The sequence below is a fragment of the Chiloscyllium plagiosum genome, unplaced genomic scaffold (assembly GCF_037043375.1).
Source record: "Chiloscyllium plagiosum isolate Xiang-an unplaced genomic scaffold, Cpla_swu_hap1 HiC_scaffold_14, whole genome shotgun sequence".
NCBI classification, from domain to species: Eukaryota; Metazoa; Chordata; class Chondrichthyes; order Orectolobiformes; family Hemiscylliidae; genus Chiloscyllium; species Chiloscyllium plagiosum.
The window spans coordinates 54893673-54921220 of record NW_028270152.1 but is presented as its reverse complement, the minus strand read 5'-3'; the positions used below and the strand labels follow the sequence as shown (position 1 = coordinate 54921220).

At 43.0% G+C, this 27548-nt stretch overlaps 1 protein-coding gene across 2 annotated transcripts in view; it reads left to right on the top strand.

Moving 5' to 3' along the window:
* shq1 (SHQ1, H/ACA ribonucleoprotein assembly factor) overlaps positions 1–27548 on the top strand; it is a 141110-nt gene continuing 113562 nt past the window's right edge. Inside the window, exons 1-2 of one of the 2 annotated variants that reach the window (XM_087994454.1) lie at positions 1–127; positions 169–388. The gene's annotated coding sequence lies outside the window, so the exon portion shown is untranslated. Of the gene's footprint in view, positions 389–27548 lie in introns of both variants that reach the window. The other variant, XM_043708353.2, reaches the window with a different exon arrangement.

Sequence of the window (27548 nt, the reverse complement as noted above, 5' to 3'; positions counted from 1 at the left end):
CTGCAGTAGTACGGGCAATAGAGCCAGTGGTAGTGGAACATTGAAGACTGTCACATTCGGGAAACAAAGCATGGTGGAATACTGAGGTTTGCAACATTCGGGGGACAAAGGATATTGGAATATTGTGGTCTGCAACATTCGGGAGACAAAGGACAGTAGAATATTGAGGTCTGCGACATTCGGGGGACAAAGGACAGAGGAATTGTAAGAGGGAACGTTCGTTCAGGCAGACATTCCAAGAACATCATTACAGCGGGAGCACTGTGAGCTGGTTGTGAACTTTCTGCTGAGGTTGCGGCGGCCTCCCCTTCGCCCTGGCTGAACGATCCTGATCGTGATCCTTATTAAAGTATACTGCAATCGTGTAGTCGGTAATAATTAATAGAAGGTAATGTATTCTAAAAATATCAGCACCATGTTGACTTCACCAGTGCAGGAGAGTAAACTTGGGACGCAAAGGTGTGAGTTAGAGAAGTTTGTTTAATCAGACGAAAATGTCCAGTATGAAACATTCACGTGCTGTATCTGGCTGTTTACATGCCTTCAGGTCAGCATGTCCAGAATACCAGCTGTACAGCAACGTACATAACATTTGGCATGATCCACACTATCGGCAAACTTGGTCATAATTTGGAGGTGCCGGTGTTGGACTGGGGTGTACAAAGTTAAAAATCACGCACCACCAGGTTATAGTCCAACAGGTTTAATTGGAAGCACTAGCTTTTGGAGCCCTGCTCCTTCATCAGGTAATTATGGAGGATAAGATTATAAGACACAGAATCTATAGTAAAGGTTTACAGTGTGATGTAACTGAAATTATACATTGACTAAGACCTGGATTGTTTACTAAGTCTCTCATCTTTTAGAATGAACGTGTTGGTTTCAGTTCTTTCATATGTATATCGCAGAACTTTTTTAAAAGTTACATTCTCAAGTGAACTTTAACAATTGGTGTCATGTCAGCCCAGATAATGCATTTAAGGTGTGCGACTGTCTGTGCCACAATGTTCAGACTGATTCTAATCTAAAAAAGGGATTTACAGAATCTTACATGGATTCATGCAGTTTTTGAGCCAAGTAAAATGTAATTGAGCAAGTATAAATTAACCCCACAAACTTATGTGTGTGTGTTCATGTGAGTATGTGTCTGGGAGTGTTCCCTCCCAGTCGGAGAACCCTTCAGCAGTCCGGGACATTTGACATCAGACCTTCGGGTGGCCATCCTCCAAGGTGGACTTTAGGACAGGCACAACGCAAAGTGACCGAGCAGTGGCTGATAGCCAAGTTCGGTACCCATGGGGATGGTGTAAACTGGCATCTTGGGTTCATGTCCCACTACACTGTGCGCACATGCAGACACAGACAGACACGCACATGCATACACACCTACAGACTCTCATACTCACGCAGACCCTCTCTCCTACACAAGCTCTCTCTCATACGCTCACATATGCACTCTTGCACACACGCACCCTCTCAGAGGCACGCATAACCACCACCCCCCCAACATACACACAAATTTGTGGGGCAAATTTGTACTTGCAGAATTGCATTTTATTTTGCTCAAAAACTACATGAATCCAAATAAGATTCTGTAAATCCCTTTTTTAGATTAGAATCAATCTGAACATTGCGGCACGTACAGTCTCACATTATCTGGGCTGACATGACACCAATTGTTAAAGTTCACTTGAGAATGTAACTTTTAAAAAAGTTCTGCGATATACATTTGAAAGAACTGAAACCAACATGTTCATTCTAAAAGATGAGAGACTTAGTAAACAATCCAGGTCTTTCACAATTTCAGTTACATCACACTGTAAACTTTTGCTATAAATTCTGTGTCCTACGATCTTATACTCCACAACTACCTAATGAAGGAGCAGCGCTCAGAAAGCTAGTGCTTTCAAATAGATCTGTTGGACTATAACCTGGTGTTGTGAGTTTTAGCTAACTTGGTGTAATCTAGAGTGTTTTAAAACTTTAAAATTATGATAGTTTGACATAGAACATAGAAGAATACAGCGCAGTACAGGCCCTTTGGCCCTCGATGTTGCGCCGATCCAAGCCCACCTAACCTATACTAACCCACTATCCTCCATATACCTATCCAATGCCCGCTTAAATGCCCATAAAGAGGGAGAGTCCACCACTGCTACTGGCAGGGCATTCCATGAACTTACGACTCGCTGAGTGAAGAACCTACCCCTAACTTCAGTCCTATATCTACCCCCCCTTAATTTAAAGCTATGCCCCCTTGTAATACCCGACTCCATACGCGGGAAAAGGTTCACACTGTCAACCCTATCTAACCCCCTAATCATCTTGTACACCTCAATCAAGTCACCCCTAAACCTTCTTTTCTCTAATGAAAACAGCCCCAAGTGTCTCAGTCTTTCCTCATACGATCTTCCTTCCATACCAGGCAACATCCTGGTAAACCTCCTCTGCACCCGTTCCAGTGCCTCCACATCCTTCCTATAGTATGGCGACCAAAACTGCACACAATATTCCAGATGCGGCCGCACCAGAGTCTTATACAACTGCATCATGACCTCAGGACTCTGGAACTCAATTCCTCTACCAATAAAAGCCAGTACGCCATATGCCTTCCTCACCGCACTATTTACCTGGGTGGCAACTTTCAGAGATCTGTGTACATGGACACCAAGATCCCTCTGCTCATCCACACTACCAAGTATCCGACCATTAGCCCAATACCCCATCTTTTTGTTATTCTTCCCAAAGTGAATCACCTCACACTTAGCTACATTGAATTCCATTTGCCACCTTTCTGCCCAGCTCTGCAGCTTCTCTATATCCTGCTGTAACCTGCCACATCCTTCCTCACTGTCAACAACTCCTCCGACTTTCGTATCATCCGCAAACTTGCTCACCCAACCTTCTAACCCCTCTTCCAGGTCATTTATAAAAATGACAAACAGCAATGGTCCCAAAACAGATCCTTGCGGAACACCGCTAGTGACGGCACTCCATGAAGAAACTTTGCCATCAACTACTACCCTCTGTCTTCTTCCATCCAGCCAATTCCTAATCCAAACCTCCAACTCACCCTCAATGCCATATCTCCGTATTTTCTGCAGTAGCCTACCATGGGGAACCTTATCAAACGCCTTACTAAAATCCATATATACCACATCTACCGCTTTCCCCTCATCAACCTCCTTCGTCACCTTTTCAAAGAATTCAATAAGGTTTGTGAGGCACGACCTGCCCTTCACAAAACCATGCTGACTATCCTTGATCACATTATTCCTATCCAGATGTGCATAAATCCTATCCCTTACAATTCTCTCTAAGACTTTGCCCACAACAGAAGTGAGACTCACCGGCCTATAGTTACTAGGGTTATCCCTACTCCCCTTTTTGAATAAGGGAACCACATTTGCTATCCTCCAGTCTTCTGGGACTACTCCTGTAGACAAAGAGGACATAAAAATCAAGGCCAATGGCTCTGCAATCTCCTCCCTTGCTTCCCAGAGAATCCTAGGATAAATGCCATCAGGCCCAGGGGACTTATCTATTTTCACCTTTTCCAGGATTTCCAACACCTCTTCTCTACATACCTCAAAGCCATCCATTCTACTTATTTGTGACTCAGTATTCACATCGACGACAATGCCCTGTTCCTGAGTAAATACTGAAGAAAAGTATTCATTCAGTGTCTCCCCAATCTCTTCCGCCTCCACATGCAACTTCCCACTACTATCCTTGACTGGACCTATTCCTACCCTAGTCATTCTTTTATTCCTAACATACCTATAGAAAGCCTTAGGGTTTTCCCTAATCCTACCGACTAAGGACCTTTCATGTCCCCTCCTTGCTGCTCTTAGCTCTCTCTTCATGTCCTTCCTGGCTACCCTATAACTCTCCATCGCCCCAATTGAACCTTCACGTCTCATCTTGAGATAGGCCGCCCTCTTCCATTTAACAAGGGATTCCAATTCCTTATTAAACCACGGCTCCCTCGCACGACCCTTTCCTCCCTGCCTGACAGGTACATAATTATCAAGGACACTCAATAGTTGCTCCTTGAACAAGCTCCACATATCATTTACACTCTTGCCTTGGAGTCTACTTTTCCAAGCCACACATCCTAAGTCATGCCTCACCGCATCATAATTTCCCTGACCTCAGCTATAACTCTTGCCCTGTAGTACACACTTATCCCTCTCCATCACGAGAGTAAAAATCACAGAATCACTATCCCCAAAGTGCTCACCTACCTCTAATTCTAACACCTGGCCTGGTTCGTTACCCAGAACCAAATCCAACCTCTTGTTGGCCTGTCTACATATTGTGTCAGGAAACTCTCCTGCACACATTGAACAAACACTGACCCATCTAACGACCTTGAGCTATAGCTTTCCCAATCAATATCAGGAAAGTTAAAGTCCCCCATAACAACCACCCTATTACTGTCACTCATCTCCTGAATCACCTTCCCTATCCTTTCTTCAATGATTCTAGGACTATTAGGAGGCCTGTAAAAGACTCCTAACAGGGTGACCTCACCTTTCCTATTCCTAACCTCAGCCCAAACTACCTCAGATAGCAAGTCCTCATCCATCGTCCTTTCCACCACTGTAATACTATCTTTGACAAGCAATGCCACACCTCCCCCTCTTTTACCCCCACCTCTGACCCTACTAAAACATTTAAATCCTGGAACCTGCAACAGCCAATTCTGTCCCTGTTCTAGCCATGTCTCCGTAATAGCCACAACATCGAAGTCCCAGGTACCAACCCACGCTGCAAGTTCACCTACCTTATTTCGTATACTTCTTGCATTGAAGTATACACACTTCAAGCCACTTTCCTGTTTACAGGCACCCTCCTTTGAAATTGATGCCATGTTCCTAACCTCCCTACACTCCAGGCCCTGCACCCTGAAGCTACAATCTGGGTTCCCATGCCCCTGCAGAGTTAGTTTAAACCCCCCCCCCCCCACCCCCCCAAGAGCACTAGCAAACCTCCCCCCAAGGATACTGGTGCCCCTCATGTTTGATGTTAAATTGGCTGCTGTTAGTACATGTGCATGCAGTGCAAAATTGTCAAGAATTTCATTGTGGCTTGATGTATGAAATGAATGAATAGACTCCAATTCATTGATATCTATATTCATGTCATCTTGTGGCTTGGCTCCACTTTGGGATGATGTAGATCAACATTCCATAATATCATGTAGCATGCTTGCGATTTTGGATAAGATTTTTAGCTCAGGTTGTGTGGATCAGGTTGTAAGTTTGCTTGCTGAGCTGATAGATTTATTCTCTGACATTTCATCACTATGCTAGGTGACATCATCAGTGAGCCTCTGATGAAGCACTGGTGTTCTGTCCTGCTTGTTATTGATCTGTCTCGGTTTGTTATGGTGGGTGATATGACTTCTGGTTCTTTTTCTGAGTTGTTCGTAAGGGGTCCAAATCGATACGTTTGTTAATGGAGTTCTGGTTTGAATGCCAGGCCTCTAGGAATTCCCGTGTGTGTCTTTGTTTAGCCTGTCCTAGGGTGGATGTGTTGTCCCAGTTGACCTGGTATCCCTCTTTGGCTGTGTGCATGGATATGAGTGATGGTTGGTCATGTCTTTTGGTGGCTAGTTGGTGCTCATGTATCCTGGTACCTAGCTTCCTGCCTGTCTGTCCAATGTAATGTTTGTTGCAGTCCTTGTAGGGCTTTTTGTATATGACGTTCGTTCTGCTGGTTGTTGATCCAGGGTCCTTTTAAATTCATCAGGAGCTGTTTCAGTGTGGTGGTGGGCTTGTTGGCTACCGTGATACCTAGGGGTCGGAGTAGTCTGGTCATCATCTCCAAGATGTCTTTAACGTATGGCAGGGTGGCTAGAGTTTCTGGGCGTATTATGTCTTGTTTAGGTTTGTTGTGTAGGAATTGGCAGACTGTGCTTATTGGGTACTCATTGTTCCTGAATATGCCGTGTAGGTGTTTTTCCTCGGCTTCTCTTGGTTCCTGGGTGCAGCAGTGTGTTGTGACTCATTTAAATAATGTTCTGATGCAGCTCCGTTTGTGGGTGCTGAGATGATTGCTCCGATAAGTGAGTATCTGGTCTGTGTGTATGGCTTCCCTGTAGACGCTGATCTGCAGCTCTCCTTTTGGCTTGTTGTTCCACTATGATGTCTCAGAAGGGGAGTCTGTTGTTGTTCTCTTCCTCTTTGGTGAACTTTATACCAATAAGGATGATGTTTATGGTTTCTTCTAATTTGATGCATTTCTTGATGACAAAAGGTGTCATCTACATAGCAGACCCAGAGCTTGAGTTGGATGGTGGGAAGGGCTATTCATTCTAACTTCTGTATAACTGCTTCTGCTAAGAGTCCTGATATTGGTAATCCCATAGGCGTCCCATTGGTCAGTTTGCAGATCTTGTCGTTGAAGGTGAAGTGGGTCGTGAGGCACAGGTCCACTAGTTTGAGGATGCTGTCCTTGCTGATGAAGTTGGTGCTGTCAGGTGTCAAGACAGAAATCTCGTAATCCTACCGGCAGACAAAGGACGCACAATCCTGAACAGAACACAATACATTGAAAAAGCAAACACGCTACGTGCAGATACTAACACCTACCAAAAGGTGGTGATGGACCCAACTCCACAGTTAGAAAACTGTACCACAGCATTCCTGAGCAAACTTCATAAGGCAGGTGAAATTAAAAGACAGACCTCCAAAAAATGAAACCTGAAGGATCCAACACACCCCCTTTCTACAGATTACCAAAGGTACATAAACAAGGGCCCCCCTCAGACTCATAGTCTCACTTCCCGGTCCACTGACGTACAGACTAGCAAAGGAACGAGAAGACAAACTGAAACACCTAGTAGAAGATTCAAGTCACTCCATTTACTCCACCCAGGAATTCCTTAATATCGTCAAGAACACCAAGGTAGAGGACGACGAGGTCATGCTTTCCTTCGACATGATGACCCTATTCACATCAATAAACATCACCCTAGCCCAAGAAACACTGGCTTCATTACTAGACGAACCAAGGACACAAAACACTTGATAGCACTACCACCAGCAGCAAGGACATCATCCTCAAACTAGAAGACCTGTGCCTCTCAACCCACTTCACCTTCACCTTCACCTTCAAAACAAGATCTACAAACAAATCAATGGGATGCCTATGGGATCACCAATAGCAGAAACAGTTATGCAGAGGTTAGAATGAACAGTCCGACCCACGCTGCAGCCCAAGCTTTGGGTCCGCTATGTGGATGGTACCTTTGTCGTCACAAAATACAACAAATTAGAAGAAACCCACAAACAACATCCTTACTGATACAAAGTTCACCAAAGAGGAAGAGAACATTAACAGACTCCCCTTCCTAGATGTCATTGTGGAACGAAAAGCCAATATACAGCTACAGACTAGCATCTATAGGAAAGCCACATACACAGACCAGATATTCAATGACAGGCGCAATCACCTTAACACCCACAAACGGAGCTGCATCAGGACATAATTTAAATGAGCCACTTCACACTGCAGCATGCAGGAACTATGAGCAGCAGAAGAAAAATAACTGTACAGCATATTCAGGAACAACAGGTACTCAATAAACACAGTCTGCCAATTCTTAAACAACAAACAAAAACAAGAAGAGACAACACACCCAGAGACTCTAGCCACAGTACCAGAGATCAGAGACATTTCCGAGATGATGACCAGACCACTCCAACCTCTTGGCGTCGTAGTAGCCTGTATACCTACCACATTGAAACAGTTACTGGTGAAACTAAAGGACCCAGTACCAACCACCAGCATGAGATGTTAAAGGGTTAATTTGCTCTGTTGGCCTCCAGGAAATTGGATGTCCCAGGGGTAGGGTGGTATGTTTCTCTGTCTTGCAGGTAGAATGTCAAAAATTTACATTGCCATCTCCGACTATCCAGAATAAATTTACATTGTTGTCTCCTACTATTCAGAATCAATAAGAATGCTGCAGTTAAAATTCTGACCACACCCTTCAGTTAAAAAAATGACTTGCACCAGATTTTGCCATCAACGAATGATTTAATCACGTTGTTTCTAGAAATAATCAAATCACTACATTGTGTTTTGAGTGGCATGTGACTATGGGGGAGTGACTGGGAGTTGTCTTGTGGGCATTACTGACCGTGATGTGAAATCTTGTATAAAGGAAGAACTGGTCCCTTGTTCAGAGAGATCTTTTGACATGGCTCTGCAAGCATTGTGAAGAGTGTTAAGGGTTCCTCCAAAGCTTTTACTTGCTTAATAAATTTTGGCTGTTCACAGAAGTTGGCGTATTACAGTTGCATCAAGTGTGTAAGAATCTGAAGAAAAACAACTAACAAGCAGAACGAACATCATAATCAAAATAGTCGAGAATGTGGAAAAGCACAGCAGGTCGAGCAGGAGAAATGATGTTTCAGGCATAAACCTTTTATCAGGAATGAAATGTTGACTCTCCTGCTCCTTGAATGCTGCCTGACCTGTTGTGCTTTTCCAGCACCACACACTCGACTCTGATCTCAAGCATCTGTAGCCATTGCTTTGTCCTAGTTATATGCAAAATACTCTACAAAGAGTGCAACAAACACTACATTGGACAGATGGGCAGGAAATTAGCCACCAGGATACATGAGCACCAACTAGCCACCAAAAGACATGACCAGCTATCACTGCTATCCTTACAGATGAAGTCCACTTTGACTGGGACATCACATCCATCCTAAGACAGGCTAAACACAGACACTCATGGGCATTCCTCGAGGTCTGGCACTCAAACAGGAACTCTGTCAGTAAACATGGCCATTTGGACCCCATTAACCAACCTCAGGAAAAAGAACCAGAAATAACAGAAATGATAACATCCATCTTAACAGTCCGAGACACAAAAATAGAAAGCGGGACAGACAACAGCACTTCACCGGAGGCTCACTGATGATGTTACCTAGCATGGTGATGAAACATCTGAGAACAAACCTACCAGCTCAGTGAGCAAACCTAAAACCTAATGTAGTATGCTTTCTTACTTCAGGTGTGGTGCAGTTAGTGAAGAACTGCACATGAGTATAATATGCCAGGTACAAACACTGATGGTTGTTTCTTCATTTTTAAACACTTAAAATTAGTATTTGCATCTAACATTTTCTTATTTGAAAAACATGAGCAATCGTACCTCAATCTCTGTGCTATTTGATAAGATCCTGGTTTATGTTCTTTCATTTTCTTGTTTAGCCCTGTGCCCTTAGATTTTTGTATACTAAAGAAATTAGTTGATCTCAGTCTTTGAGTATGTTAATGACTGAGCATCCATAGTTGCATTGTGAGTATTCTGGTTTGTCAGTTGGTACTTGTTAGATGTGGAATAAAATGATCCTTTATATAGGGGAGCTAATGATTGTGAAATCTTCAAAAATTTTTTACTTGGCAAATTGCTGTTAAATTGGTGCAATATAAAAAAGAGCAAGTTGTTTTAACATGTCTTAGTCTTTGATCTGCTCAGGACCCAGATTTGACAATCTGCCTTATGATGGTTGTACCTTGTTTTACTGATTTTATTGAATAGTTGAACCTTTCTTTAGAAATGTGACAATATATTTTTCCTTGAATCCACTGCTATGGTTTTCCAGGCTTACTGTGATAGTTGCTTTTGGAAATATTTTACTTGATCACTTCAACTATATTGGTTCATTTCTACTTTGGATCATACACCATTGTGTTATAGTTTGATTGCTAGAGCTCCTCTTGGAAGTGCAGGAAGTGAATGCAGATGATCCTAGATACTTGATGGAGCATTCTTCTAAATATTGGCTCTTTGTGGCTGTTTTCTGAGAGAAGTGCTTCTTACTTTGGTGTACTAGTCAAATTTCGCAGTTCAAGATTTTCTCAGACATAGCAAACCATTTCTGTGTATATGGGTGAGTGGTTGGGTGGAAAGAGACTTTTCATGACTGCCAAATGAGTTCCATAAATTTGTAATCTGTGCTAATGTCCCCTTGTTCTTGCCAGCCTGTCTAACTCAAATTGTTTAACTACTGGAACGCAGCTGGTCCTCATCACTTAAGATCTCGATCGTAGTCCGTTTCTGTATTTTGGAGCTTTCTGTCTGAATTGTGTGTTGAGTGACTGAAATGCCACACTTAATTGTAGGATAAGTCCTAATACTGACCTTACCCGTTTTTCAACCACTCATAATCTGAGCAGATGTGATCACAGGCTGAGGAGGAGAAGAACCTGTTTCCCACCTGGCTTAAAATTATCTACGTTCACGATGGACGTACTGTGTCTAGTTATGATCACCCAGTTATAGGAAGGGTATTATTAAGCTGAAGAAGGTTCAGAAGAGATTTGCCAGGATGTTGCCGGTTTTGGAAAGTTTGAGTTATAAAGAAAGGCTGAAACTTTTTTCCACTAGAGCGTAGGAGGTTGAGTGGCGATCTGATACAAGTTTATATAATAATGAGAGGTATAGATAGAGTTAATGATAGTTGTCTTTTCCCAAGGATGGGGACACATTTTTAAGGTGAGAGGAGAGAGATTTAAAAAGGACATGAGGGCAAATGTTTTACACTGAGGGCGGTTCATGTGTGGAATGAACTTCCTGACAAAATGGTGGATGTGCAGACAACTACACTGTTTAAAAAATATTTGGATAAATACATGAATAGGAAAGGTTTGAGGGATGTGGGCCAGGAGCAGGCAGGTGGGACCACTTCAGTTTGGGATTATGTTCAGTATGGACTGGTTGGACTGAAGGGGTCTGATTCCATGCATGACTCTATAACTTCAGCTGATGAGTTTTGTTCTGCCTTCTTGAGCTGTAATTTGTAATTTTTGAGAGAAGGTTAACCTAAAGCATAAATTTGTGTTGGAAACCACCAAGATTGCAAAGAAAGTAGATGGATTCGGGCGTTGTGAGTGTCAGCTTCAATTTTAAGTGGTCCGAGTCCTAAATGGACAGTTGAAGCTGCTAGAAAAAAAAAAGAGATGGAACAAAGAACAGTGCAGGTAGGAATGTGTCCTTCGGCCCATCATGTCTGTGCCGACCATGATGTCATTCTAAACTAATCCAGTCTGCCTGTACATGATCCTTTATTCCCTCCCTGTGTTTATTTCTCTTTCTATATGCCTTCCAGACATTGCTATCGTCTCTGCCTTCACCACCTTGTCCAGCAGTGCTGTCTAGGCACCTACCACCCTCTGTTTTTTAAAAAAAACCTCTCATATCTTCAAACATTTCCCCTCTCACATTAGGTTCCAGCATTCAACTTCTCCACCCAGGAAAATGACTCCCAATTATTCACTCTATCCATCCCTCTCTCAACCTTATACACCTCCATCAGGTTGCCCCTTTGTTTTGGCTAAAGAGTCAAAGCTATCTAAATCTGTTCAAGCTATCTAAGTCTGTCCAACCTCTCTCCACAGCTAATAAACCCCTAACCAGGCAATATCCCAGTAAATACCCCTTCCCAAAGCATCCATATCTTTCCTATAATGTGATGACCAGAACTGCACATAGTAGACCAAATGGACTTCGTAGAATCAGTACAGTGATTCGGCCCAACAAGTCTTAAACGTTGCCATTGTATCTGCTTCTGCCACCTCCCCAGCAGCATGTTCCCAGGTATTTACCACTCAGTATTTTCAAGTTTTTAAAAAAAAACCTCCTTATTCACTTGTGGGATGTGGGCGTCACTGGCTGGCCACCATTTATTGCCCATTCCTAATTGCCCTTGAGAAGGTGGTGGTGAGCTGCCTTCTTGAATTGCTGCAGTCCAAGTGCTGTATGTTGACCCCAATGCCTGAGGGGAGGGAATTGCAGGATTTTGACCCTTGCTTCTCACATCTCCTCTAAACTTTTCCCCCTCTCCCCTGAAACCAATGTTCCCTAGTATTGACATTTCTACCTTGGGGGACAAAGATTCTGACTATCCATTCCTCTCAATTTTGCAAACCTCTATCAGGTCATCCCTCGGCCTTTTGTTTTCACTGAAATGCAAACCAGTTTGTCCAAACTCTCCTCCTAGCTAATACCCTCCAAACCAGGCAACGTCTAGTAAACCGTATCTGTAGTGTCTTTAAGGCCTCCACGGCCTTCTGGTAGTGTGACGACCAGAATCGTACGCAGTATCCAAATGTGGCCTGATTAAAGTTCAATACAGCTGCAACGTGACTTGCTAATTTTTAGACTCTATGCTTTGACTGATTTGAAGGTAAGCATGCCATGCCCCTCCTTGACCACCTTATCCACTTATGTTGTTACCTTACAGGAACTGTCTACCTGTACACCGAGATCCCTCTGCCTGTTCATGAACCTAAGGGTTCTGCCATTTACTGTGTGCTTCTTCCTGCCCCACCCCTGCATCAGACCTTCCAAATTCCATTACCTTGCATTTGTCAGAATTAAATTCCATCTGCCCGAGTCTCCTATGGCAATCCTCAATATCCGCAGCTCTTCCAATCTTTGTATCATGTGCAAACTTACTAATCAGATCACATTCGTTCTCCTCCAAATCATTTATACATACAGAGGAACCTCAATTCATCCGGCATTCGATTAACCAAATTTCAGATCATTCGAAGAAGGTGACAAGGTCCGACACTTGGCTAACTGTTACCCAGCATCAGTTATCCAGCATTCGATTAACCGACGAAATAATCCCCACCTGTGTCGAGGTTCCTCTGTATTACATACAACAGAGATCCTCGCACTAATCTCTGCAGAACATCATTGGTTACGTACCTCCAGTTAGAAAAACACCAGTTCACCATTATACTCTCTTTTCTATGACCAAGCCAGTTCTGTATCCATCCATCATGGTTTCCAAGCGACTTCACCTTCTGTATCAGCCTACAATGAGGAACTTTGCTGAAGTCTACGACGACAACATCCACTGCCCTGCCCTCATCAATTGTCTTCATTGCTTCCTCAAAATAACTCAATCAAGTTGGCGACTTGACAACCTTAATGTTTTTGAAATACCAAACATGTCCTTTTTATTTTAAATAGCAGCATGCCCCAGCATATCAACATACACTTCTCACCATGTACCGTGTCCTCCTTTGTGAATGTCAATGCAAAGTATTCATTAAGGACTTCACCCACTTCATCCGGCTGCCTGCATACATTCCCTCTTTTGTCCTTGAATGGACCTACCCTTGCCCTGCCTACCCTCTTGCTCCTTATGTATGTATGAAGTGCCTTGGGATTTTCCTTAATCCTTTTTTGCCAAGGACGTATCTTGGTCCCTTTTAGCCCTCCTAGCTCCTTGTTTGAGTTCTTTCCTGCTACCTTTGCAGAAGAGCAGAAGAGAGCAGACAACGAGGAAGGCAGAGAGGAGACAGGTGCAAGAGACGCCGGGGGAAGTACCTGTCAGGAACAAGTTGAATCTTTTGGAAACAGTAGAGACAGATGACACTGCCAGTCCGCGAGGCGGCCAGGTCTGTCAATCAAAAGTTGGCGTGGAGGCAGCGCGGACGTCGCACAGAGCCGTGGTAATAGGGGACTCCATAGTGAGAGGAACTGACCGGGGTTTTTGTGGCAGCAGGCGGGACTTAAGGATGGTGTGTTGCCTTCCTGGTGCTAGGGTTAAAGGCATCACAGACAGAGTGCAGGAAATCCTCAAGGATGAAGGTGAAGAGCTAGAGGTGGTGGTACATGTCAGCACAAATGATGTCGGGAAGAAGAGGAGGAATATACTACAGCGGGACTTCGGAGAACTCGGAAGAAGGCTGAAAAGCAGGACGTCCAGGGTGGTCATCTCCGGTTTGCTTCCAGTTCCTCGGGCTGGTGAGGCCAGAAACAGGGAGATAATGGACTTGAACGTGTGGCTGGGGAACTGGTGCAGGAAGCAAGGATTTAAATTCTTGGATCACTGAGGTATGTTTTGTGGTAAGCATAAATTATACAAGAGAGACGGTTTGCACCTTAATAGGTTGGGGACCTGCATTCTGGCAGGCAGATTTGCCACTGCAACACAGCTGCATTTAAACTAAGTAGCTGGGGGGGGGGACAAACTGGATGTTTAAGAAGGAAATTGAAGGGAAAGTTAGAACACGGGAAGTCAAGAAAGACAACTGTATCAATGAAGCAGAAAACTCAAAAAGGGATCATACTGTAAAGTTGAGTGAAATAGGAGTTGATGGGAAGGGTGAGGGCAGTAACAAATTAAAAATACTATATATGAATGCACAAAGCATTAGCAATAAGATGGATGAGCTTGAGGCTCTTTTGGAAATTGGCAGATACGATATTGTGGGGATAACTGAGACGTGGCTTCAAGTGGACAGGGCCTGGGAAATGAATATTCAAGGCTACACGTGCTATCGTAAGGACAGACTGACAGGCAGAGGGGGTGGGGTGGCCATGTTGGTAAGGGATGATATTCAGTCCCTTGCGCAGGGGGGATCTAGAATCACGGGATGTAGAGTCAGTATGGATAGAGCTGAGAAATTCTAAGGGTAAAAAGACCCTCTTGGGAGTTATCTACAGGCCCCCAAACAGTGGTCTGGATGTCGGATAGAAGTTGAATCAGGAGCTGAAATTGGCCTGTCACAAAGATGTTACTACAGTTGTTATGGGGGATTTCAACATGCAGTTAGACTGGGAGAATCAGGATGGTATTGGACCTCAAGAAAGAGACTTTGTGGAGTGCCTCCAAGATGGATTCTTAGAGCAGCTGGTGCTGGAGCCTACCAGGGAGAAGGCAATTCTGGATCTGGTATTGTGCAATGAACCAGAATTGATCAGGGACCTCGAAGTGAAGGAGCTATTGAGAAGTAGTGACCATAATACAATAAGCTTCAATCTGCAATTTGAGAGGGAGCGGGTACAATTGGAAGTGACAATATTTCAGTTGAATAAAGGGAACTATGGAGCTCTGAGGGAGGAGCTGGCCAAAGTTCAATGGTGCAATACCTTAGCAGGGATGACAGTGGAGGAACAATGGCAGATACTTCTGTGTATAATGCAGAAGATGCAGGGTCAGTTCATTCCAAAAAGGGAAAAAATCCTAGGAGGAGGCATGGGCGGCCGTGGTTGACGAGGAACGTTAAGAAACTTATAAAGTTAAAAGAGAAAAAGTATAACATAGCAAAGATAAGTGGGAAAACGGAGGACTGGGAAGCTATTAAAGAACAACAGAGGATTACTAAGAAGGAAATACGCAGAGAAAAAATAAGGTACGAAGATAAACTGGCCAAAAATATAAAGGAGGATAGTAAAAGCTTTTTTTAGGTACGTGAAAGGCAAAAAAATGGTTAAGACTAAAATTGGACCCTTGAAGACAAAAACAGGGGAATATATTACGGGGAACAAAGAAATGGCAGAAGAATTGAATTGGTACTTCAGATCTGTGTTCACTGGGGAGGACACAAGCAATCTCCTTGAGTTAACAGTGGCTGAAGGACCTGAACTGAAGGGAATTTATATTTGCCAGGAATTGGTGTTGGAGAGGCTGTTACGTCTGAAGGTTGATAAGTCCCGGGGCCTGATGGTCTACATCCCAGGGTACTGAAGGACGTGGCTCGAGAAATCGTGGATGCGTTGGTGATTATTTTCCAGAGTTCGATAGATTCGGATCCGTTCCTGCGGATTGGAGGATGACTAATGTTGTACCACTTTTTAAGAAAGGTGGGCGAGAGAAAGCAGGAAATTATAGACCAGTTAGTCTGACCTCAGTGGTGGGAAAGATGCTGGAGTCTATTATAAAGGATGAAATTATGACACATCTGGATAGCAGTAACAGGATAGGTCAGAGTCAGCATGGATTTATGAAGGGGAACTCATGCTTGACTAATCTTCTGGAATTTTTTGAGGATGTAACTCTGAAGATGGACGAGGGAGATCCAGTAGATGTAGTGTACCTGGACTTTCAGAAAGCTTTTGATAAAGTCCCACATAGGAGGTTAGTGAGCAAAATTAGGGTGCATGGTATTGGGGGCAAAGTACAAACTTGGATTGAAAGTTGGTTGGCTGACAGGAAACAAAGAGTAGTGATAAACAGCTCCATTTTGGAATGGCAGGCAGTGACCAGTGCGGTACCGCAGGGATCAGTGCTGGGACCGCAGCTTTTTACAATATATATTAGCAATATAATAACTATATATATATTTGCTGATGATATTAAGCTGGGTGGCAGGGTGAAATGTGAGAAGGATGTTAGGAGATTACAGGGTGACCTGGACAAGTTAGGTAAGTGGGCAGATGCACGGCAGATGCAGTTTAATGTGGATAAATGTATGGTTATCCACTTTGGTGGCAAGAACAGGAAGGCAGATTACTACCTCAATGGAATCAATTTAGGTAAAGGGGCAGTACAAAGAGATCTGGGTGTTCTTGTACACCAGTCAATGAAGGTAAGCATGCAGGTACAGCAGGTAGTGAAGAAGGCTAATAGCATGCTGGCCTTCATAGCAAGAGGGATTGAGTATAGAAGCAAAGAGGTTCTTCTGCAGCTGTACAGGGTCCTGGTGAGACCACACCTGGAGTACTGTGTGCAGTTCTGGTCTCCATTTGAGGAAAGACATTCTGGCTATTGAGGGAGTGTAGCGTAGGTTCACGAGGTCAATTCCTGGAATGGCGGGACTACCTTACACTGAAAGACTGGAGCGACTGGGCTTGTATACCCTTGAGTTTAGAAGACTGAGAGGGGATCTGATTGAGACATATAAGATTATTAAAGGATTGGACACTCTGGAGGCAGGAAACATGTTTCCGCTAATGGGTGAGTGCTGAACCAGAGGACACAGCTTAAAAATACTGGGTAGATCATTTAGGACAGAGATGAGGAGAAATTTCTTCATCCAGAGAGTGGTGGCTGTGTGGAATGCTCTGCCCCAGAGGGCAGTGGAGGCCCACTCTCTGGATTCATTTAAGAAAGAGTTGGATAGAGCTCTCAAGGATACTGGAATCAAGGGTTATGGAGATAAGGTAGGAACAGGATACTGATTAAGGATGATCAGCCATGATCATATTGAATGGTGGTGCAGGCTCGAAAGGCAGAATGGCTTACTCCTGCACCTATTGTCTATTGTCTATATTCTTCAAGGGCTCTGTCTTCACGGTCCTGAAGCTTATGGATGCCTTCTGTTTCTCTTGTTGACGAAGCTCTGTTTCTCTTGTCTTCCAAGGTTCCTGAATCTTGCCATTCTTATCGTTTATTTTCAAGGAACACGATAGTCCTGAATTTTCATCAACTGCCCTTTAAAAGATTCCCACATAGACAATCTAGATTTACCCTCAAACATCTGCCCCAAATCTACTTTCACTAGTTGCTGACTAATATTGTCATAGTTAGCTTTCCCCCAGTTCCATACTTTCTCTCAAGGACTAATCTTATCCTTATCTATAAGTAACTTAAAAAAAAACTGTAGAATTATATTCATTGTTCCCAAAATTCTTCCCTACTAAAACTTCGATCACCTGCCAGTCTCATTTCCCAAAACCAGATTGGGTATGGCCCTTTCCCTGGTTGGACTACTTACCATATATACTCGAGTAAAAGTCGATCTTATGTAAAAGTTGACCTCTTATTTTTGGCCAAAATGTCTGGAATTTTCCATATATCTCATGATAAAGTCGACCCTAGTTCTTCACATATAACAGATCAACATTTGTGAGTCAAGCTATTATCCTGTACATAAATATTATGATAACAAAATAAATTTTTTTGTGCCATTATTTGTTTTGATGTACAATTTGCACCAACATTAGGTTACGGATTTCTTAAGTTCATTATTGAATGAGATCTGTGATTAGTGTGATACAAAGTTTATCGCATCATTATTTTCTGTACAGGATTAGGCCCATGTGCATTACTTCACTATCATTACTCTGCCGCTGTTGATGATTTCTCGCGGCTACAATGTTTGGTGAGACTGTATGAGAGTCAAATGCTTGATAACTTTTTTTTATTAGAAATAAAAACTTAAATTATTAGTTTGAAAAACTAAAACACCAGTAGACAAGACAGAACGGAGGGAAATGCAAGAATTTGGCCCACGAGTTTAAGACACATCAGGTCAGAGTCAGATGACACCTTCCCTTTGTGTGCACCCCATAAATTTAACCTTTTAAAAAATTGTCTAAAAATTTTGACTTTGACATGAACATACATGGTTTGTTTTGCTGCAAGAAACCCTCTTGTGTAGAATTGACACCCCCCAACACCACCCCAATCCAACTCCCTGGTTGTAAGGGCATCCCAGTCAATACAAAGGAAGTTAAATTCGCCCACCACAACAACCCTGTTATTTTCACATTTTTTCCTTTTATCTGTTCCTCTGTCTCCTGCTGGCTGTTGCAATGTCTATAGTACAACTGGGTCATGAATCATTGTTTAAACACAGAAAGGGGAAGTTATTTTCTTTGAGCCAAAGAAAGAACTGAAGATGATTATCAATCACATCAGGCTTTGAAAGCTCGAGAGAGAGATTAGTCATTTGAGGAGAGTTCAGAATCTGGAGTTGTGCAGAATCTGGACTGATTTATAACACCATGACACAACTTTAAATAGAAAGAAGAGATAGGCTCACAGTTAATTGCAACACCCTGGATAGTGCTGTCGAACAAAGACCCCCCCCCCCCCCCCCAAGGGTTCAAGTACATAGTTATGTCACAGGTAGATAGGGTGGTTAAAAAGGCATTAGCACGCATGCCTTCAGTGCTCAGACCATTGAGTATAGGAGTTGGGACATCTCTTCGAGGTTGCACAGGATGTTGGTGAGGCCTCTTTTGGAGTATACTATGCAGTTCTAATCGCCATGGTATAGGAAGGATATTATTAAATTGGAGAGGGCTCAGAAAAGATTTATCAGGATATTGCTGGGACTGGGAAATTCACCCAGTGAAATTCACAACTAATCTTGGAGGAACCTGTTTGGGAGAGTTCACAGCACAGGAACAAGATAAGCGTATATTTTCAAGTGTGGCCTTACAGTAAGTCTGTAGTAGTGAGTAGAGTGGGTTCTTTCTTGATTATATGTTTTATTGAGATACGTCTCTTGATTAAACTTAAGAATATAAACCATAAGTGTTTCGTTCGCCTGGAGCAGTGTTTTGTAGAGGAAAAAGACAGTGTTATTTTCTGGGTCTGTAGATTGAAAGAAGCAAAAATGGCCTGTAGTAGAGTGATATGATCCTCTTGTCGGATGTGGGAGTTGATGGAGAGTTTGTATGTTATTGAGGATTATATCTGCAATAACTGCCATTGGTTGTGAATCCTATCAGATCGAATGGATTGATTGGAGAGACCGTTAGATGCAATGAGGATTTTACAAGAGCAAGGTGATGTGATGGATAGCAGTTGTAGGAATGGAGGAAAGTTGCAGATACACTCACGTAGATGGGTTAACTCCAGGAAAGGTAAGAGAGGTAGGCGGGTAGTGCATGGGTGTTCTGTGGCTATCCCCATTTCAAATAAGTGTGCTGATTTGGAAAATGTAGGGGGTGATGGATTCTCAGGGGAAAGTAGCATGTACAGCCAAGTTTCTGGTATTGAGACTGGCTCGAATGCAATGAAGGGTACATCAGGTTACAAGCAATTAATTGTGTTGGGGGATTCTCTAGTTCTGAGGCAGAGACAGACGTTTCTGTGGCCAGCAGCGAAAAATCAGAATGGTGTGTTGCCTTCCTGATGCCAGGATCAAGGATGTCTCAGAGAGGGTGAAGACTGTTCTCAAGGGGGAGAGGGACCATCAGGAGGTCATTGTACACATTGTAACCAATGACATAAGAAGGCAAAAGGATGAGATTCTGAAGGTGGAATATATAGAGCTAGGCAGGAAGTTAAAAAGGAGATCCCCGAGAGCAGTAATATCTGGATTACTTCCGGTGCTGTGAGCTAGTGAATAGGAATAGGATAATAGAGCAGATGAATGCATGGCTGAGGAGCTGGTGTATGGGTGGAGTATTCCGATTTTTGGATCATTGGAATCTCTTCTTAGGTAGAAGTGACCTGTACAAGAAAGACGGATTGCGCCTGAATTGGACAGGGACTAATATACTGGCAGGGAGATTTGCGAGAGCTGCTCAGGAGGATTTAAACAAGTAAGGTGGGGGTGGGACCCAGGGAGATAGTGAGGAAAGAGATCAGTTCGAGACTGGTACAGTTGAGAACAGAAGTGAGTCAAACAATCTGGGCAGGCAGGGACAAAGCAGAGAACAAGGTAGGACTGATACATTCAAATAAATGTAGTTTAATTTAAGAGGGAATAGGGAAGGCAGATGAACTCAGGGCATGGTTAGGAACATGGGGCTGGGATATCATAGCAATGACAGAAATGTGGCTGAGGGATGGACAGGACTGGCAGCTTAATGTGCCAGGATATAAATGCTACAGGAATGATAGAAAGGAAGGCAAGAGAGGAGGGGGAGAGGTGTTTTTGATAAGGGATAGCATTACAACTGTACTGAGGGAGGATATCCCCAGGAATACATCCAAGGGAGTTATTTGGGTTGAACTGAGAAATAAAAAAGGGATGATCACCTAATTGGGATTGTATTATAGACCCCATAATAGTCAGAGGGAAATTTAGAAACAAATTTGTAAGGTCTTATTTGTTGTGGTTCTGTTTGCCGAACTGGGAATTTGTGTTGCAGACGTTTCGTCCCCTGTCTAGGTGGCATCCTCAGTGCTTGGGAGCCTCCTGTGAAGCACTTCTGTGATCTTTCCTCCGGCATTTGTAGTGGTTTGTATCTGCCACTTCCGGTTGTCAGTTCCAGCTGTCAGTTGCTGTGGTCAATATATTGGGTCCAGTTGCTGGAACTGACAACCGGAAGCGGCAGATTCAAACTACTACAAATGCCGGAGGAAAGATCACAGAAGTGCTTCACAGGAGGCTCCCAAGCACTGAGGATGTCACCTGGGCAGGGGACGAAACGTCTGCAACACAAATTCCCAGCTCGGCGAACAGAACCACAACAACGAGCACCCGAGCTACAAATCTTCTCACAAACTTTGTAAGGTCTTAGTTATCTGTAAGAATAATAGGGTGGTTATGATAGGGGATTTTAACTTTCCAAACATAAATTGGTACAGCCATAGTGTTAAGGGTTGAGATGGAGAAGAATTTAAGTGTATGCAAGAAAATTTTCTGATTCAATATGTGGATGTATCTACTGGAGAAAGTGCAAAACATGACCTACACTTGGGAAATAAGGCAGGGCAGGTGACTGAGGTGTCAGTAGGAGAGCACTTTGGGGTCAGCGACCATAATTCTATTAGATTTAAAATAGTGATGGAAAAGGACAGACCAGATCTAAAAGTTGAAGTTCTAAATTGGAGGAAGGGAAATTTTAATGGTATTAGGCAAGAACTTTCAAAAGCTGATTGGGGGCAGATGTTCACAAGTGAAGGGACAGCTGGAAAAAGGGAAGCCTTCAGAAATGAGATAACGAGAGTCCAAAGACAGTATATTCCTGTTGGGGTGAAAGGAAAGGCTGGTAGGTATGGGGAATGTTGGATAATGAGAGAAATTGAAGATTTGGTTTAGAAAAAGAAGGAAGCATATGTCAGGTATAGACAGGATAGATCAAGTGAATCCTTGGAGTATAAAGGCAGTAGGAGTATACTTAAGAGGGAAGTCACAAGGACAAAAAGTGGACATGAGATAGCTTTGGCATATAGGGTTTAGGAGAATCTGAAGGGTTTTTACAAATACATTAAGGACAAAAGGGTAACTAGGGAGGGAATAGAGGGATGTAGAATAACCGGAGGGAATTAGGACCAATTAGGTGTCTCTGCCAGCTCTTCAGAAGTTGAATGACCTGCACTGTATGCTTAACTTTTCGTCAAGCTTTTGGCAGTTGAGTTAATGATTCAATGTCTTATTATATCAGTTATTGACTCCTCCATTTGAGGCTGTAATAATTTCCATATGGTGCTGCTTTGCTTCCATAAGGTTTATGATTAATTTTGTTTGGGCTTCGTATTTAATGAATACTTTGTACTCTTGCAGGATGGTATTTTGCACTGGTAACTGACCATTGTGATTGACTGACTGTGCTCTTGTGTAACCAACAGAGTTGTCATTTTTTTGATGGATTTTGATTGGTTTCTTATGTTCAGCTGTCATATTTTGCTCTCCCAGAAACACTAGTCAGTACATAAGTAGCAAAGGTCATGTAAGCTGAGGAACTTAACGTGCCTTCTGTAAGTTGCCTTTTGCTTCTGCTAATCTTTGCTCTGAATAAACATGATCTGGTGTTGTAGCCTTGAGGTAGCCACTTTCCGAGGTAAGTAGTCAACATTTCCAGTATATGTATTTTTTGCAAACAGATTAAATTTTTTATTTGGACATGCTAATTTTCAAACTTACTTGCAATGTTATGTTTCTACTTCTAAATGTCGGTGGCTCCTTTGTAGAAATGGTTCCTTGGATTGAGGTAGCAAACTAGGGAGTGCACACATTGCAAAACATGTAACTTCCGTTCATAGCCAAAAGATGTTGAGATCTTTTTAAAGGAGTTCTTAAAACCCAGATTTGTCAATTGTAGCAAATACTTTGGTTCGACGGAAGACCATAAGACCGTAAGTCATAGGAGTGGAAGTAAGGCCATTCAGCCCATCAAGTCTACTCTGCCATTCAATCATGGCTGATGAGCATTTCAACTCCACTTACCCGCTCTCTTCCTGTAGCCCTTAATTCCTTGCGAGATCAAGAATTTGTCAATCTCTGCCTTGAAGACATTTAACGTACCGGCCTCCACTGTGCTCCGTGGTAATGAATTCCACAGGCCCAGCACTCTCTGGCTCAAGAAATGTCTCCTCATTTCCCTTCCTTCTAAACTGACCCCCTCTAATTCTACGGCTATGCCCGTAGGTCCTAGTCTCCCCGCCTAACAGAAACAATTTCCCAGCGTCCACCCTTTTCTAAGCTATGCATGATCTTCTAAGTTTCTGTTAGATCTTCCCTGAGCCTTCTAAACTCTAATGAATACAATTAGAGGATCCTCAGCCGTTCATTGTATGTTAAGCCTACCATTCCAGGGATCATCTGTGTGAATCTCTGCTGGACACGCTCCTTCCTGAGGTGCGGGTCCAAAATTGGTCACAGTATTCTAAATAGGGCCTAATTAGAGCTTTATAAAGTCTCGGAAGCACATCGCTGCTTTTATATTCTAACCCTCTTGAGATAAATGGAAGAGAAGACAGTGTGTTACTGTGGTGGCAATAGTGAAATCTTCAACTCTCAGTGTACACAAGTAATTAAAGAAGGTGTAGGTTCAGGCATTAATTGGGGCAAACTGAAGTTAATTCTCAGATGTTGCAGAGGTTTTAGCAATTACTCCATTTCACCCCCTCTTGAGAAGACTACTCTGTGTCGTCAATGCATGTTCTGAAGCAGAGTCACTGGACACAAATTGTTAACTTTGGTTTTTCTCCACAGATGCTGCCAGACCTGCTGAGTTTGTCCCCAGCAATTTCTGCGTTTGCTTTGGATTTCCAGCATCCGGAGTTCTTTGTTTTGTTTTAATTCCTTGGTTTGGGTTGGCGACTTTTTCCAGTGGATTGAAGGGAGGCTTTGGTGCCAAAATGCGCAGTACATCCAACCTGAAATGAGACTCGATGAGCTTGACTTCAGTCATAGAATAATCGATAGAACAGGTTCACTATAAACACCTGAACAGGGAAGAGCTGGAGTTAAACCTTAGTGCGACTTCTTGGAATATAAATTCACACCTCCATCCCATTCCACTGCTATTGGCTCTGGGCTAATCAGTATCACTTCTTAATTTTTCTGTCCATTCTCCATTTCCCTGTTTGAATGATTAACCACTATGAAAATTGCCATTGAGTAGGTATTTATCACCTTTTGGCAGGATTGAATTATAGATTTTCAAGCGTCTGAGGGCATATTGGAATTAAATATCGAGAGGTAAAACTCATGTGAATCTTTTCAATACTATTTACAAGTCTCGGTTAGGTATCCAAAGCTTTTCTGAAAGTCCCTAGAAGTGCCGTTATGTTTTTCATGTGTTCCATCACTTTGGGATTATACTTCCTCTCATAATTTGACAAAACCAGCTACAGTAAATAGAATGACAAGGTTGGAAGTATTAATTGATCCATGTATCCTCTAACTTGTTGCGTAACCCTTCATAACTTTCCAACTCTTTCAACTTGCCTGATCTTCCTAAACCCTCCAACCCCTAACTTCTCCTTTCATCCCTCACTGTGAGCAGAAAGGAGAGTTGTTTGGACATTTAAAGGCTCACAATCATAATCTCAAGGCTACAATATTAAAAAAAAATCAGCGTATTGAGATTGGTAATCTAATATAAGCTACTGGTTAAATAAGAGTCCAGTTCTGCATGTACAGTGCATGAGCCATCTGGTAAAGCTCTTGAGACTAGCTGTTGGATTGATGTCCACCTCTAAATCAGCAGATTGCATCAAAACCAGGATTTATATTGTAGTTTTTAAAAGTGTGAAATTGTCCTCAAATGTCTCATAAGAATCTCTTCGTTAACGTGCTTAACAGTCTTATTGTGTCTTTAGAGCAATTTTAGATGTAGGAGAGACTTCATTGACATCTTGGAGGTAGTGATGAGATTGAGTAGCATCCATGTGGCTAGACTATAAAAGTTGGAAAGGTTAAGGAAATCTGAGAATATGTATTGCAGAAATGCCAATCTAGGACAGATGTTACTGAACATTCTTTTTTTAATTGACGTTTGGAGCAAGTTGCAGGTAGGTACTGTGAGTGGGTCTGTTGAGAGAGATGCTGAGCTTCTGGCTGTCCTTGATATTGGCTGTATATACGGTCAACTGGATGATGTGCCTCCATGGTCATTGGTTTCCTGGAGCCTATGGCAATTGCTTTTTTGGAAAGTGGAGGGCAATTGCTTGGGGGTTTCCCCTGAAAAGCCGAGGATTTTTCTCCTGCCCCATCCCCCCACCCCACATTGCAAGTTGACTAAGAAAGTTTACGTGTAAGTAAATTTCTTTTTTCCCCCACCCACCTTTCTCGTTATGGGTTTTGGCATTAGATTTTTTTAAATGTGTTGACAGTGCAGCATCAGTGCGAATTGTCTGATGTGTGTGGGGATAATGATGATTGTATTGCAGTGGGTCAGCTAGTTATTCCTTGTCCATTTTCCACATTGGGTTCACTTGGTTTTTACAAAAGGCAATCTTTCATTTTTTCAGGTGGAGACGTCATTAAACTTGGTTTTCAAATTCAGGAAAGAAAAATTGGATGTCACTGGGATTTATTTCTGTGATCAATCACTGCACTTTCAGAGCTGACTGGTATCTTCATGGCTTCCTTTGTTAAAATGAGGCTTTTTGGCAACCACCCAATAAAACTGAAGTGTTTCCAGCCTTTTAACTAGCTCAGTGTGGCTCTGCAGCCTGGCTAAGGCAGTTAGGATCATTAGACGTTTGTGGCCAGCAATAAATAACGGCAAGTGTAATTAATTGTGTGTCCAATCAGTCCTCTGCCAGACTGTTTAATTGCTGCCCTCTGGCAGGTTTTTCCTCTCCATTTCAGATGGAAACTTGGTGGATTCTCAGGGGAAGTGTGATGGTATCTGACTGCTGTTAGTTTGGATGAGATGCTTTGAGAGCAGCCACCGAGAGGAGCTGCTCTGCTTGAGATAAATTGTACGTGACATCTGTGTGATGATCCTGTCAGTGGGAAGCAGTGAGTCCTGTTATCGAGTGTTGAGGTGTTGCAAAGGATTGAGCAGTAATGGGTTTAAATTATGCTGTGCCTTTCATAATCAAAGTGAAGAGGTGTTTCTGTGTTGTTGGAAGAAAAAGGTATTGCTCTTGGAAATACTGCTGACTTGAGTGGTTTTATCCCAGCTTTATCTACCGGAGAAGTCATTAACTTGAGTCAGACCTGTTGTGTGGTGGGGTCAGATGATTAACCTACAATCGATTTATTGTGGAGTTTTTGTTCACTGACTATCATGGCAAGCTTTAGACACAAGTACTTCGCCTTGTTGACTTCACAAGATTGAGTGCGTGAGTTTTATTAACGGCACCAGATACTACACGGGTGCTGATAACCCCCGCAGCTTGACCTCCTGCCCACCTTTAGCACTGCATTTTCTCTCTGTATTGTCAGTCTGATAGTTTGACAGCAGTCCTGAATGGGCTGAACTTTAATTTGGTTAAACATCAGGAAGACAAAAGCGGATGTTTTCAGGCCACTGCCGCAATTGGCAGTCTCTGTAGCTTCTTTGATTCAGAGTTGTGTCGCACTCCAGGCTTCACTCCCACCCCAAAAACATGAGTCTACGCAAAACTCTTGTGTCCTGGTATGCATTTATTGCCTTCCATCCACTCCCTACATGATCATTGACACACATTAGCTGCTGTTCAAACAGTGGTTTTGATTTATACATTCACAACTTGGCGTTGAAATCCCTCCATGACCTTTCACCTCCCTGCTTCTATAATCTCCCCTCTTTGAAAACGTGAGGTTTTGTGTTTCAGGGATTATAGCTAATTTTTTCCCCACCTACTGCTTAATCCACATGGAATTGCCTCCCAAAGCCTCTACTACTAGGGGTGGCACCATGGCTCAGTGGTTGGCACTGCTGCCTCACAACGCCAGGGACCCAGGTTCGATGCCAGCCTTGGGCGACTGCGTGTGTGGAGTTTGCACATTCTCCCAGTGTCTGCGTGGGTTTCCTTCTGGGTGCTCCAGTTTCCTCCCACAGTCCAAAGATGTGCAGGTCAGGTGAATTGGCCATGTTAAATTGCACAGAGTGCTGGTGCATTAGTCAGAGGAAAACGGGTCTGGGTGGGTTACTCTTCAGAGGGTCGGTATGGACTGGTTGGGCCAAAGGGCCTGTTTCCACACTTGAGGGGAATCTAATCTACTAGCAGCATACTGTTTAGCTAGGGATGAGGTACCAGGCAAGCAGACTTTCTTTGAAAAGGGATAAGAGCGTTGCTAGCTAGGCAACATTTATCGCCCATTCCAAATTGTCCAGAGGGTATGTAAGAGTCAACCACATTGCTGTGGGTCTGGAGTCCTTTGTAGGCCAGGCCAGGTTTGAAAGGCAGTTTCTTCCCTAAAGGACATTAATTAACTGGATAGATTTTTCCAACAATGGATTCATGATCATAGTAATAATCTCTATTTCAGATTTTTAAAAACCTGAAATTCAACTTCCATCATCTGCCATGTTGAGATTTGAACCGGGGTCCCCAGAATATTTCCTGGGTCTCCTGATTAACAGTCCATGATACCTCAAGGCTATCATCTCCCCCTTCTTTGTGTTTTGTTATTGTGAGTAGAGAATGTTCTGCACATACATTGGCTTGTGTCTTGTGGAGAGGCTCTGGAGTTGGGACATGAGCTATTCTCCGCAGTGTAATCAGCCTCTGACCTTGGAGTCTCTACCATGTTGATTTTCTGAAGCGTTTAAGTTTTTAATTGGTTGGCAATGAGTATTCTCCGGAACATTGCAAGACCTCTTGTTCTTCTTCACATTGTGCTGATGCCTAGTTTGTGTCCAGTTGAATGAGGAACATCACTGACGAATAACAAATGTGACTTGACATGAACAGTTGCTTTGAGTTCAG